A 15430-nucleotide genomic window follows, 5' to 3' on the forward strand; every position below is an offset into this window, starting at 1 on the left:
AGAGCTCTTAGTAGGAGGGAGGAAGGGTTTAGAGTGGCTGTTTGTGTTTCTCAGCTCAATGGCTCCCTCTTCTGTTAAGCGTCAGGCAGTTTATTTAACAAAGGGTTGTGCTTTGATCTTCAAATTTCCCAATCTTATTTACTTTTTCGCTTTCCCAGTTTTCCTCTCCTAAGTGTCTGGCTCTCAGGCTTCCTCACAGCAGTTACCCTAAGGATGGAGCTCTCCCTCCTGGGGGCATCGTATTTGCTGGGTTTTCTGGGCTCTGCCGCTGCTCCTGCTGCTGCTGTATTTCTCCCTCTTACCAAACCAGCCATTCCCATGCCCCACCGGCTCTCCTCACGGTTGTAACTCCCACTCTAACTCAGCTGCTGAAGCCAGGTAACTAAGGGTTACCGTAAATATTCAATGAGATTCTCATTTGACCTTGTTCCCAACACAGACGTAGATGAAAAGAAGTTAATCTTGTCAATTTGCTGTTTTCTTGTTTAACCTGAGGGGTGACTCAAAGTTCACAAGGATTTATGAGCTTGTTTTACAGAAGAAAAAGAACGCCTTCAAGGAAGTTAGGATTACTCAGCTGCCATTGAGCCCAGAAGTCAGATTGCCCAAGGGCTTATCAGGAGAGAAAGACACACAGATTACCCCCTTGTTTCTCCAAAACTCCTCCTGTCAATCCTCTTAGCTCTATAAAATCCCCTGCTTTCTTCTGTGTTGAGGTGGATTTGAGAGAACCTATCCTCCCCCTTTTTGTTTCGGCCAATTTGAATAAACCTTTCTGCACCTCCAAGTGCCAATGTCTCAGTGTGGTTTACTGTGCATCTGGGCACACAAATTTGAGATCTAGAGGTTTGGTATCACTGCCTCAAGCAGGTCCCCATTCCCCTGCACACAGACTTTTTTATTGGGGCAGAGAGTGAATCTGTAGGTTTTCTCTGCTTAGGGTATTGATTGGTTTGGTATGATTAGTAGCAGTAATACTTAAAGGATTTTCTTGTTTGTAGCATTTTTGAAGAGAAAATGGAGGGAACTGGAATCAAGGCTGCTGCCACACTCCTACAGCAATACAGAACTCTCAAGGATTTCTCAAGGCATTTGCCGTTAGAACTGTCTCTCTCCCATCCCTTCAACATAAACGATGCTAGAAAATGGAGAAGCCACTGGAGGCGTTGAGGATCAACAACTAGAGTGAAATCATACACGTTGCCTGTGGCAGAGTCAAGCTAAGAAGCTGACACTCTCTTTAATTTCAGATATTTCCTACGAGGGACCCATCTAAAACAAAGTCCCCTCAACTCTGTTAAATATGCTAAATACCTGTAGAGTAGGGAGAAAAATGTTGGGCATTGAAGTCATCTCAGGGGGCGATGGCATTGCTAACATCTGGAACAAGGTTTTAAACTTGGCCCCTTAATTCAGTGGTCTAAATGAACTCACACAATTCTCAGAAAATGTTTTCATCTTTTAAAGGAAATGTACATAGTAAGGGAATACGGAAACCCATTTGATGTTGAAATGATTCCATCACAATTAAAGTATAATTCTAATCCTTACACTCACTTTTTAAGGTATTTGTTTTTAGTGTTGACTTCCTAAATTATTAAAATGTAGTGTAGGGGAGGAAAAATAATTTTGTCTCTACTCTTCTGTTTTTGGCTGAGATCCCCCCTTGTAACAAAAGACAGATTATCAGGAGAAAAACAGAAGTTGAATAACACATATATCTCCTGTATACATGAGAGATACCAGAAAAACTCAGTAACTCCCCCCAAATGGCCCAATCACCACCTTAAATACCATCCCCAGCAAAAGACAAAAGAAAGATGTCGGCCGGGAAGGCCAGGTATGGGAGGTTCCCAGGAAAAGCACAGAAACAAGGGTATGGTAGTTATGCAGATTTAAGTCCCTGCCTTCTCTGTTGATAAGAATTTCTAGAAATTTGGTCATCTTCCTCTTCCTGGTAGAGGGAGACACCCTTACAAATGGAGATTTCCCTTATACAGGCATGCGTCACTTAGTTCTGTTCTGAGAAATGCGTTGTTAGGCAATTTAGTCCTTGTGGGAACATCATAGAGTACACTTACACAAACCTAGATGAAATAGCCTACTACACACGTAGGCTGTACGTTACTAATCTTATGGGACCACTTTCGTATGTAGTCCCTTGTTGACTGAAGCATCGTTATTTAGTGCATGACTATAAACGTAAATGTCTCCTACAAAAGAGTGCCTTTTACTTGGTTTTTTTTTTTAAAGAAGCTTGCTTCTCCTATGTCTGCAGTTTCTTTAAAAAAAAAAAGCCTACAATAATCCTTATGTCAAAGAGGCACATTTTGGGGTGACAAATTCTGCCCCCCTTCAGTAGCAATGGTCCAGCTCTAGCCCAGAAAAGCAGACCATGCTAACTAATACACGTAGCACATCAAGGCAATTATTGTACCAAGTTTTATTCATTTCTTACTTTAATTTCAAAAGCTAATGTGATTTTACCTGAAAATTTGTTAAGAGAAGAAAAGGAATGTTTCCAGAAATATTACCAAAAACAGATTTGAAGCCTATATTTTCAGAGCAATTTTCATATCTGTTTTTAGTCTGGGTCCTCTGGGAAGCAGACACCAACATGTAATTACATGTGCAAGAGATTTATTAGGTGAGCTGCCTGTGAAGGTAAACGGTGAGGGAGCCAATGGCAGTGATGAATGCATGTTTGATGTATGTGGAAGAGAAAGGGACGAAGGGGGTTTGGGGAGAAGCATCTCCTTTGGCAGTGCAGTTCTAAGACATTTCATCAAGGCCATCACGGAGTCCTTCAGCCAAAGTCACCCTCCAGGAATGGGCTCACCGTAGTCTCCTGCTGTCCTGTCATTGCCTGTGAGCAGCCTGTTGGAAGAATGATTGGCCTGAATGAGGTGCTGGTGGATTCGGAGCACAGCCACTGGGGTCCTAAGTCAACTGCTTTCCCAGTAGTCAGATAGCCCATTTCTACGGCTGTCGTTTATCTAAAGAAAGCACGGTACGTTATCTGTCTTCTAAGATCACAGCATCCCATCTATCTTTTATGCAAAAATCCAAAACTAAATGCAAAACATACCTATTGAGAAGATGTTCATACCTGCAACAGGAATCAGAGCCATTAAAAATGTGTCTGTGGTCTAAAAAGGTAAACGTATTGAACTCTAGGAAATCAAGCTTGCTATGAAGATCATTAGTTTATGAAAGGGAAAAAATGTGAATATCTCTGATGACAGAAATGTTGGTTAAAAAATGTGGTGCCATTGCTGACCTGGCAGTATGAGAGGAGAGCTGTGAAGGATTACAGCATGCATGATTTGTGGAATTCTTCCTCAATTCTGACCAGATTGTCTTGTGCTTTTAGCAAATTCATTAACTAATGAGTAATTTATAAAATAACACCTTGAACCATGTGGCAACCACAGGGCAAAGAGCCTGAGTGTCAAAGTCTCGGGCCAGGGAGCCGATTGCACTTCACTATTCCCCAGCCTAGGTGAGTTTGTGCCCCTGTGGCCTCTTCCACCACCTAGAGGTTTCTGTCACCCCTAAACTCCAAAGACACTCGTCAATCAAGCCCCCAGTGACTCGCCTTCCTGCGGCTTCATGACTGCATGCTACTGTGGCCCCTGGTCTCACAACATTTTCTTTGAGCACTTAAGAGTTTTCCTGACGCCAGCCCTGTGGCTGAGTGGTTAAGTTCATGCTCTCTGCTTCGGCAGCCCAGGGTTTCCCCAGTTCCAATCCTGGGCGCCAACCTGGCAGGCTCATCAGACCACACTGAGGCGGCATCCCACATAGCACAACCAGAGACACTCACAACTAGAATATACAACTATGTACTGGGGGGCTTTGGGGAGAAGAAGACGACGAAAAAAAGACTGGCAACAGATGTCAGCTCAGGTGCCAATCTTTAAAAAGAAAAGAGTTTTCCTGGGAATCCATAAGGACCTGATCATGTTGTACCATGCTGGCATTCCCCAGCACATATTCCTGTCTGTGGATGTGCAGATGCTGTCTCTCAGACTGACATTCATCTATTTCTCACAACTCATGTGGCGCCCCTTTGAAATTTACTAGTCTCAAGCTTAGCCATCACAGGATGACTCTGGGCTCCTTTCAATCAAGATAAAGGCAACATCATCCAGATGGAGAAGGGTGATTCATCATTTCCTCCTCTTTTTTCCAATGCTTAAAGAGTAAGTATAAGATGGAAATTCTGTTTCTTAAAAATTTGTTAAAATTCATCCCTAAATTGTCACTGGAAAAAAATGTCATTGTTTAATTTGCAATCCAGTAGAAAAGAAAAGAAAAGAAAAAACTAATCAAAGAAAAGATAGGAAGTGGTAGGAAAAATAACAACAAAGGAAATCAGAGAAAATAAAATGGGATTAATAAATCAGTCAGTCAATTAATCAGACAACAAATAATTTATTGAGTAGCTACTATCAGGTCCAACATTATATAGCAACATAACAAATTCCCAAGCACTGAAAAGAGCTATGAGAAAAAGAAGTGGGGTAGTGAAGTAAGAAACAGACCCTGGAAGTCCACTGTCTTGGCTGTTCCTCTTTTGGTCCCTCTGGCTCCATCTAGCTCCTCAGACCCGTCACCTCCAGATATAGACCAGTCTCAGAGCTGCTTTCGTCTTTTACCTTGGTCCTATTTTTGTGACTTTCCTGTATCATTCCATATAGAGCCCATCTTTTACAGATTTCTCACTCTTTTACAGTCATTGAAGTGTTGAAATGTTCTTTTCTGTTTTCAGTGCTTGTCTTTTGGCTTTCCATTTTTTTCCCATAATTTTTGTGGTGAAGAAGACTGTAACCTCTTATTTGGAATATTCCAAAAGATACAGAGTATTATCCTTCAGTGATAATATTATTGTATGTTTATAAAATCAAAGACACTTTGTCAAAAAAATAAAAAAAGAATTAATGTGCCTGAAACAAGATGAATTAAAGAAAAAAACCAAATACACATTACAATAGTGAGTAAAACAATAAAATATCTAAGAATAAAATAACTCAAAGATACAGGACTATTAGGAGCAAAATATATAAATTTACTAAATTCCTTAAAGGAAGACCTGAAATTGGATTGATGTACAATGTTCCTGAATAAGAAAATTTCTTACCACAAATATCAACAGTTCAAAACACACCATTGTTTATTTACTATATTGCGTGTAACTCCATATGTAATCCTCCTTTATATTTGTAATCTTCCTATATATTTGTATGTTTACTCGTGTTTCTCTGTCTTTCCAATTTGACTGCAAGTTCCATGAGGGCAAGGGCCAGGTCAGGCCTGCTCACTGTTTCAGCCACAGCACCTTGCATGATTTTGCTGGGAGCATGATAAACGTTTGTTGATTGGATGGACCACACATCATCAGCAACATAATAGCTCCTGAGAGTAACCATCTCATGTTGCTCTAGCTACATGTTTTGGCCTGTTAGTTGGTTCCTTGCATAATGCATAGTGTTGTGAAGAATAGAGAGATAAACATTCTTTGTCTGGACCCCCCTCCCCACCAATAATTCCATAAATAATGAAAGAAAGGAAGAAAGGAACATTTGCCTTGAGGAAACATCTTTTCTAATGAGAGTAACAGCCATATCTGCAACAAAATATTACACAAGGCAGAATAACATCCAATGTGGTGTGAGTTAAGTAGGACTAGTAACTGATTTTGATTTCTAGGGGGAAGGGCCAGAAGGTTTTTATGGATTAATCGGATCTGTAAAGAATGTGTAGAAATTGGGAAGCAAGAAATGTTTTGAAAAGTCTATATTAAGAGAATTAATTTTACTATCAATTTAAGTCAAGCTATAGAATTAGAAAAATAAATGTAATGAGAAAATTTATCATCTAAACTCTGAAGTCAAGCACAATTTACAGCTGAAATTCTCCAGTTTCAACTCTCTTTATTACTGAGTATTCCTTTTGTGACTACATTTAACTTTAGTAAACTAAGATGAGAGAAAATTCCTAGGTGCATTATTTTTGAAGTTTTCTTTCTGTCATTCTTTGTTATATATATATTTGTCTTCTCTTCAACCTCTCTTTATTTTTAAAATACAGGCCTGTGTCGCTTAGTGACGGGAATATGTTCTAAGAAAATTGTCTTTAGGCAATTTCGTTTTTGTGTGAACATCATAGATGTACTTACACAACCTAGATGGTATAGCCAACTACACACCTAGGCTATATGATAGTAGTCTTATGGGACCATTGTCATATATGTAGCCTGTCATTGACTGAAACGTCCTCATGCAGTGTATGACTGTCCTTTCACTTGGCAATAAATTATTGGACAGCCCCTTTTTTTTATGGTCCGTGAAGAACAGCATATAAAGCTGGCAAAAATAGTATCATGGAATCCCTCTAAATTGTAGTGTCTTCAATGTATAACAGATGAGAGATTTGTAGGTATGAAATCCATAGTACCAAGAACTATCATGCATATTTACTGCTGCTCAAGCAAGTAAAGCTCATTTTGTTAAAAAAAAAAAAATTGTTGAAGGGACTACAAATTACATTGCTATTCATTTCCTAAGCATCCTAGTCATTCTTAAAAATTCTTAAATCTGGCTGTATTCAAAAGAAGAAATTTAGAAAAGTAGATTTAATGATTGCCTTCAATATGTGACATTGGGTCATTACATAATATATGGCACTTAATACTCTGCAGGTGGATCTGCATATGATGTATTTGGAACTGCAGAATGGCTGTCATTTTGAAAAGATTATTTTAATGTCTTCAAAGAGATACATAACTCTAATAAAGAATCAGTTGATGATTATACTCTCATCCCTTGGCTACATGATGATATTCTTGCAAATTGAAGAACTTTAGTTTTCAATGAATGAAACAGTGGACATGAGAATCTAAGTTTGAGTCTTAATCTCCCAAATTTTTAGTTTACTTAGTGCAACTACGACTTGAATTATTGGCTGTTTAGGCAAATGACAAAAGAGAAATTTTCTAAAACATAGAAAGTTATGCTTTCCAATGTAAAATTTTCTTTGATATATAAAGACGGTTTCTGTATAATGTCACAATGCAATATATGATTGTGTTTTTTAAACGGCTTATTTTTCATTTTCTTCTTTCATAAGATGCAGCATTATAATTATCCCCTGGGCCTTCACTCTCTGTATGTTACCATTTTTTTCCTTATCTGAATTATATAGCTCCCATGCATCTACAGCACCATGGACAAGCAGTCAGAGTTCAGCTATTGCCCAACAATTTCAAATTAAAGTATTTATGAGTTCATTGTGCTTTATAAGGTAATAAACGCAATAGCAGACCATTTACTGGCTGACTGTCCATCTGTTCCCACAATAACTGAAATCTGGAAGAGAATATAATCTTGAGCTGGAAGACAGAACTACTGTCAGGTGCCAAACCCATATTTTTCCCTTTATGCGTTAATGTGGTCAGTAACAGAACTTCTACTCGGGGGACAGACTTAGAGAGCGAAAAATAAATCAAAATGTTGAAAATGTTTCATTGTAAGAATGACCAGAGTCAGGATGGAATTCTTCACACTCTGTTCGTTTTTCAAAATAAAATGAAACGACCAATAATGAGAAGGGAAACAGAGCCTGAGATTGAAGGAGCATTTAAGACAAAAGTAAGTTTCAAAATTTGAAACAATTTTAAAATAGCAGAATTGATCATTCATAGAACATTTCTAAAAACGATCACCTTTGCATTTTTTAAAGTGGTGAGAGAAGGCTTATGGTTTTTTAATGAAATGAAGTAATTGGCTTTTGTCAATTCTAGTTAAAATGTATTTCCCACAGCTGTGCAAGTGTCATATTTGTTTGAATAATGAGAAAACTCACAGTATTTCTCTGTCTTAAAAACGGATAAAAAACAGTGGGTAGGGAATAATTACATAGTGTGTCAGGATAATAAATTGATACACACAGAGATATTTAACTTCAGTTTTCCATGATTGCAAAAGAACAATACACTAAAAATAAAAGCTTCCTCCTACTGGCTCTAAAATTTCTCACTAACCATATCAGTCAGAATTCAGTCACAGAAGCCGAACTAGCAGAAGCACACATACACCTGATTACCGGGATTGGCTCTTACACAATTTAGGAAGCTGGCTAAATAGAGTTGGGGAAGTTGTTTATTTTCTATCTGATGCTGCAGACTAAAGGCAGCTGGGCGGGCAGGAAGGAAGGAAGGAGGACATCCAGTGGGGACAGCAATGACTAGAAAGAAGCTGTGAGACGTGAAATCCATGTGGACAGCCTGGAACTTGCATTGAGCTCTAACTGCCTTGAAGCCTCCGAATTTGATGATGAGGCTGTCTTGCAGAAGCAGCTGGCGTCCTTTAGCTCAGAGGAAAACACAGACCTAGTCCATGAGTCAGAAGGTTAAAAGAGCAGGTGCGCAGGTCCACACCAAAAAAGTGAAGCGGCTGGTCAGTGACAGCACGTGTAAACAGCTTTGTGCCTGGTGACCTGCTTTAACCTCACTTACGAGTGTAAAAAGCATACAGCTGCTATTTCACAACTCTCATCCAATTTTCACAAAAAAAATCTGGCTCACGCTAATCCAGAATGATTAAGGAAAGGGATTTCTGGGAAATGTAGTCCTGGCTTTACTAAGTTGACATAATATAATTGCAGAACAATTCACCTCTTGTCAACTTGACATACTCCTTTAATCCACATAACATATTGTTATACATATACCTAGATACCTGTATATACATATACCTAGAATACATATTATTATACACATAATACACCTTTATTAACCAGTTTGTTGTTGTTAGTCCTGTGGGTCGATTCCAACTCCTAGCGACTGTGGACAGCAGAGCGGAACCCTGCCTGGTCGTTTGCACCATCCCCACACCTTCCAGTGCTGTATCAGACAATGCTCTGTGGCTAACCATACTTATAACTTCTAAATAAAACAATAGCAAAATTCTGCTTCCATAGAACATAATGCAACTGTCTCTTGTACAACCCTCTCCTCACAATAAGATACAAAGTCCTTTATCCATCCTTACGTGACCCTCTTCTACCTGAGTCACATTCCCTCTTTGGTATCTTGTAAATCAAATTAACTGCTATTAATTCTTCCTATGTTAGATATTAGGCAAATTTAAGAGGAAAAGATTTAAAAAGTTAACATAGACCCAAGCATATGCGTATCAAATTAAGGAAAACTATCCGTAACTATCACACTTCCCATTTCTGCCACTGGTCATGTGATCACAATTGATATTTGTAACTACATTTTTCTACCACCTTTGGCCGTCAGCAAGCACCTTGGCTAGTCATAGTTTGGTCTAGGTCATGAGAGTCTTTCCCGTGTTAGATTATTTTCAGTTTCCAGTGACTTTAATCGCTAGGTATGGGAATACAAAGTGGTACCCCAGAGGATCTCCTGCATTCCAGACATACTTCTCTTTCCCCCACTGTGTCTTAGCAACCAATTTCTCCTTTATAATCAGGATCAATCACCCCAGCCAGAACACCAGTGCTCTCTTGGCCTGTGGATTCACTAATATGAAGAGCCCAAAGAAGCCAACTGGTAGTTTAAACTTTGAGTTTAATGGAACTATTGATGTAGGCCTTGGTTTAAACATCTGCCCCTTGGGAACTAAGACAAGCAGAGCCCAGAGGTGTTGAGTATGGGCAGCAATAGTAATGTTAACAGATCCCTCAGGATAGTAGTGAGAATAGTGATGTCTGTTTCTCCCTGTTTCCTGAAGTTGTGAATACTCATTATGAGAGAAATAGCACCATATGTTGGTTACTGCTGTAGGCCGTATATCACATCCTGGAGGTCATTACCCAGGCCCAAAAGGTTTGGTCATCCACTTGGCATTGTCGGGGGAGGGGGGGGGAATTTCCCCTTCTACCCTTCTTGTATTCTTATGGCTAGACTAATAATAAAATTGACACAAGACCAGATTAACAGGAGAAAAACCTAACTTAACAGGTACATGTTGGAGACCATAGAGAAATGATGCTCAGAGAGAGAACAAAGCAGGCAGTATATATGTGCATTTTTTACACAAAGAAACAACAGATTTCTGAGAAATGACAAGAAAAAGAAACTTAGATTTGAGGTATGTGATTAGTGAGGCATTTAAGGAGAGTTTAGGCTTGAGGTAGCAAATTAGTGAAAAGTGACTGGGCTTGTTTATGCAGGCTTCTCAGCCCTAAATTCCCTAGCTCTGGCAATAAGGACGTCTCTGTCAGCCTTCACGCACAGGGAGGACATCCTTCACCTGGGAGATTTATTTTCTGCTTTCAGGGAGACAAAGGAGGGTCAGAGTGTCCTTTTTGCACTGGCTGTTTCTTAACTAACTTTAATTTAAAAAATTCAATATGCCATTGTGGAATATTTTGGGCTGGCCTTCCCTGGGCCCCAGTGGCATTTCAGAAGGCCAGGGCACCATTGTATCAGGCCAGTTGCTTCCAAGTGTTGGGGATCATAAGCACAGTAAATTTCATGAGCATCTCTGCACTTTATGTTCCATAGAACGAATTTCCTGTCAGGAGGCATGTTGTATGGAATATCAGGATGGAGAATGAGGTAGTCCTTAAGATCACAGATGGCAGGTTTGGCAGAAGCACTGCAGGCAAGAAAAGCAAATTCGTATGTAGAGTAAGTGTCTATTCCTTGGAGAACAAAGCCCTGCTCCTATCTTGCTGGAAGGATGTGGGTGGGTGTCTGGGAGGAGCCCTGCAGGAGTAGGTTCTTCCACAGATGTACTTCATGCACCATCCTGCCATCTGCCGGTCCCTTGTCCTCACTCCTCAGGCAAAGTTCTCTGATTGAAAACTGGCTTCTTTCGTATTGTGTTCTTATCTGCTGCAGACATTGATGCCTTTGTAAAATCCTGCTCTTTTTTGTTCATGACATCTCAGTTGGAAGCTGTAGAAATGATTACGACTTCTATTAGAGCAGACAGCAGACACAATGAGAGAGGAAAGCTATAAAAAACTATATCTTCAGCAGCACAGAATTATTATTATTATCAGACCATTCTCAGGCTTAATTTGAGAGTCTGAGACGCTTTGTCTTTTCAGATGGGCCAAATACTATATTCTACCTGTTATGGGCTAAATGGCATCCCCCAAATTTCTTATGCCAAAGTCGAAACCCCCAGCACCTCAGAATGTAACCATACTTGGACATAAGTCTCTAAAAAAGATGATTAAGTCAAAGTGAGGTCTTTAGGGTGAGCCCTAATCTGACGTGACTGGTGTCCTTATAAGAAAAGGAGATTTGGACAGAGAGAGAGAGAGAGATGAGACATGCGCACACATAGAGGGACAACGACGTGCAGACACAGGGAGAAGACGGCCCTTTGCAAGCCAAGGAGAGAGGCGGCAGGGGGAATCAAACCTGCCAACACTCTGCTCTTGGACTTCCCGCCTCCAGACCTGTGAGCAAATTCATTTCTGTCATTTGAGACCCTCAGTCTGTGGTATTTTGTATGGCAGCCCCAGCAATCGAATATGCTACCTAAACTGGTAGGAAAAAGTTGATGTGCGTTTCTTTCTCCTTGCAAAATCATAAACTGCTTGGGGACAGTGACTCTGTCTTTTCACGTAGCATCATCATCACAGCTGCATGGCGGACATGTTAGTTCTTCAATAAATATTTGTTAAATTAATGACAGAAGGAAAAGAACATTTAGATTTTGATGCAATGATTATTTTAAGGATAAATAGATATTTTAAATTTGGGCTTGTATAGCCACTAAATTTTGAAAGTTGTATTTTTGGAGCACAATTCTTTTATTTAAAAGTATTGAGAAAAATATTATATGAAAATAATAAGAAAAGTAAACTAAAGCCTTTACCAGCAACGTTTGAGAAGAGGAATGAGAATCAAGCCAATGGGGCTTCTTCATGCCTCTTGGTGCTGGAATCACAAGGCAGTTACTCGTCCTTCTTTCTTCACTCTTCATTCAACTTTCTACCTGCCTGTCCATCATTCATTCATTCTGCAAACATTCATTAAGGGATGGCATACTGTGTGTCGAGTGCTAAGATTAGAGAGAGAAAGGGATGGCTCTTCTTTCAAGAAATAAATAATTTGTTTTGATGAAAATTAATTTGGTGAGTTGATATACATTAACTAAAGATGTGTATTGAAACTATTTCAAGGCAAAACCCTAAATGCAGGAATGGCATTTTAATGACTCCATAAATTGAGAATAAAAGACAGCTGAGTTTACCTGAAAACATTGGCATCAAACTGAATTTTCCCCACCTCCTCTCCCAAAAAGACAGGATCCAAGACGCCGGTTATTGGAGAGTGGTGGTTGGTGGTGGAAGGCAATTCCTGTGGTTTTTCCTCGTGAAGCATGCTGTCCAGCCAGGCACACAGCCTTGTCCACTTATAGTATGCTCATTATTTGACTGAAAATCCCAGTAGGCATTGCTTGGTATGGTACTACATACCATCCGACCACATCAGAAAGGCCATGTTGAAAATAATTTCTAAGCAACGTATCCTCTTTAGATCTTGCAGATTCCATCTTCAAAGTGTCTTTCTAACTAATCTGCTCCTCTTTAACAAAAATGCTGCTCTGAGCTAGTCTTTCTAATTCTGTTGTCTTACAAATGAAATTCATCAGCCATGCCCCCAACTGGTTCTCTCTCCAAAATGCAGATCTGATCCTCTCCTTCTCCGGCTTGAGTCCTTCCAAGTCTCCTCCCTGTCTCTGGATGTCCCCCAATCTCACTGCAAAGTACACAAGGCCCTGAACAGGCTGGAGCCCCAGCTTCCCTGTTCAACCTCCTCCTCCTGTAGTCTGGTTCAAACATCTTCCGTACATGCTGGATTCGTGGCCAGAACACAACGTGCTCTCTTGCACATATTACTCCCTTGCTGGAACTCCACACACCTGGCCTCGCCTGCCTCCCTCACAGCTACTCATCCTAATTTCATTCTGCCAACAGTTATTAAATACCACTGTCTTAATTACTGCACTAGAAATGAAGGATACAAAGATGATTAGAACATGTTTCCTATATTCGAAGGTAGTCCTGAGGAAGATAGGCATATAAATAAATATCACCATTTTGTGAGACAAGTTGTACTATAACAAAAGATAAAATGATCTATGGGAAGAGGAAAGATGATGGAAAGTTCAAAGGAAGTGACTTTTGAGTGAAAATTTAAAACAAGGTAAGAGGCACAGTATGAGGAAAGGTGGAGACTGGGAAGGGCATTCCAGGCAGAAGGAACAGCATAAGCAAAAGCGTGGAGGGAAGAACAGCAGCAGCTGGGTCATCTGGCATCATTGTCCCAGAAGATAAATGTGTAGAAATCGGGGCAGATAGAAAGCTATAAAGATTCGGCTTTGTATTCTCAATGTGTCAAGACCTACTTTCAAAAACACATTTTTGTGAACATTTCATTAATATCTCTTCTTTTTTAGCCCATAGTGATCTTTAGATACAGCGTGGGAGTGACAACTAAGTTACATGTCAGAGCCTTCCCATCTTAAATCTGATACCAAGGCACCCGCTCGTTTCATCTCTGATATTTATTGAAACTGTTATTTACAACACGTCTGTATGTATATAAACATGTATGTACCTTTAATATAGAAATTTTTCTTATTGTAGATTGTTTTAAAATACTATTTAAACAGGGAACCAAAAAGCTTGGGAAGCTATCTGGTACATAAATGTACCAGATAAATATTCTAGTACGCCACTGATCGTTTTTTGCCTGGACACGCTAACTTGCATGTGTATCAAAAATAAGCAAAATGGAAATATCGTATAATGGCTGATTTGAATTTCTAATTATAAACTATTTTATTCCAAGGAGGGCTGACTTTTAAGAGAATTTTATAAAGGCAAACAAGCAAGTAGTTCCACTCATTAATTAGAGTTCTTGTGAAATTTGTCCAGAAAAAATAATTGATGCTCTTTTGGAAAGACGAAATCAGTGTTCTGTACGTAAGAATTATAACAACGGCTAAACAGTTGACAGGTCATAAAATAATATATTCATTACATAAAGTTGGAATAAAATATCAATTTCAGGTCCAGCAATCTGTCTTTATGTGGAATATATTTGATTTCCTACCAAATGTCCTCATCAGATGAGCAAAGACCTTTTTTTCCCCCAATCCACCAATGAACACTGTTTAAAGGCTTTTCACTGAAACCTCTAAACACACAAATCCAATATGTAGATTCCTCCTCACTACTGAGCAGAAATAGAAGTCTCCCATATCAGTTTCCTAAATTTTCTCACACTTAAAGTTGAAAGAGCAGATGAAAAATTATGAAAAGCAAGAAGTGAAGTTGAATCTAAGAATTACTGGAAAAATGCAACAGTGGTTAGAAATAAGAATTTGAGGTATACGATCCTTACCTGACTCTATTTAAAACTGTTGATCAATTTTCCCTTTTTCTTTTTGTTGTTTCAATCTTCAATGAGTTAACAGCAGCCTGTCTCTCCGGACTCATATCTCTCCACTTCCCTCTCCACTGAATGTGCACCGGCTGCCCCGACCTTCCTTTGATGCCTGAAGTGCCTTCCCACTTCTGAGAGTTTCACACCCTGGCTCCTCCGCCCCAGCACACTGCTTCTCTTCTTCCCACCTCTACTAAGCAGCCACTACACGGCTCACCTGCCTCATCCTCAGTGTCCCTTCCTGATGGACACCTTCCCTGGGTTACATCTCCGCTTTATCAGTCTCACAACACCAAGCCCTGTCTGTTCTGTTTTACTCACACATTGACGGCTGGCAGAGGTTCAGACTGTAGGTTCTGAAGCCAAAACACAGGGTTTTGAGCGCCAGCCTTGCTGCTTACAGATTGCATAATGTTGATGGGGACAATTAACTGAGAAGTTATAGGCATAATACACACACAACTAAGCTTTTAGAGACAATATACCTAGGACCAAAGCTTTATTCTTCCACTTATTGACTCTGTAAAATCTTGGGTGAGTTCCCAACTTTCATTAGCCTTGCTTTCAGCAGCTGTAAACCATGGATATCAATAGTAGCTAAGTTATAGGTTTAAGTATTAAAACAGTACCTGTCACATAAGTGTTGGCTATCATAGAATATATCGTAAGATTCTTACACAGGTAAGAAAGTAGCTCAGTGCCTGGCATATATTAAGTGGTCAATAACTTATCTGATGTATTCGTTATATTTGTGGTACTGTACGTAACGCATTGTAAATAGATCGTCAATTATATGATGGTTTAATCTTTGCTCTCCCACTACACAGAAAGTCATGAAGACAAAAATAGTGTCCATCTGTTGGACACTGCATCCCCAAGACCAAACCCAATGTCTGGCATATAGAAGATGCTCAATAAATATAGTCATCCCATGAATGCATCAATCTTTCCCTTTGAGGAAAAGTTACGGAATCAACCAACTTG

General features: G+C 39.6%; 1 long non-coding RNA gene across 1 annotated transcript in view; it reads right to left on the reverse strand.

Annotated features, from left to right (window-relative positions):
- Window positions 1–2535: 2535 nt before the first annotated feature.
- The window catches only part of LOC124225113 (uncharacterized), a 125126-nt gene continuing 112231 nt past the window's right edge, over window positions 2536–15430 (reverse strand). Inside the window, exon 4 of the long non-coding RNA XR_006884993.1 lies at window positions 2536–2877. This is a non-coding gene — a long non-coding RNA (uncharacterized LOC124225113). The remainder of the gene's footprint in view (window positions 2878–15430) is intronic.

The sequence above is a fragment of the Equus quagga genome, chromosome 14, assembly GCF_021613505.1.
Source record: "Equus quagga isolate Etosha38 chromosome 14, UCLA_HA_Equagga_1.0, whole genome shotgun sequence".
Lineage (NCBI taxonomy): Eukaryota > Metazoa > Chordata > Mammalia > Perissodactyla > Equidae > Equus > Equus quagga.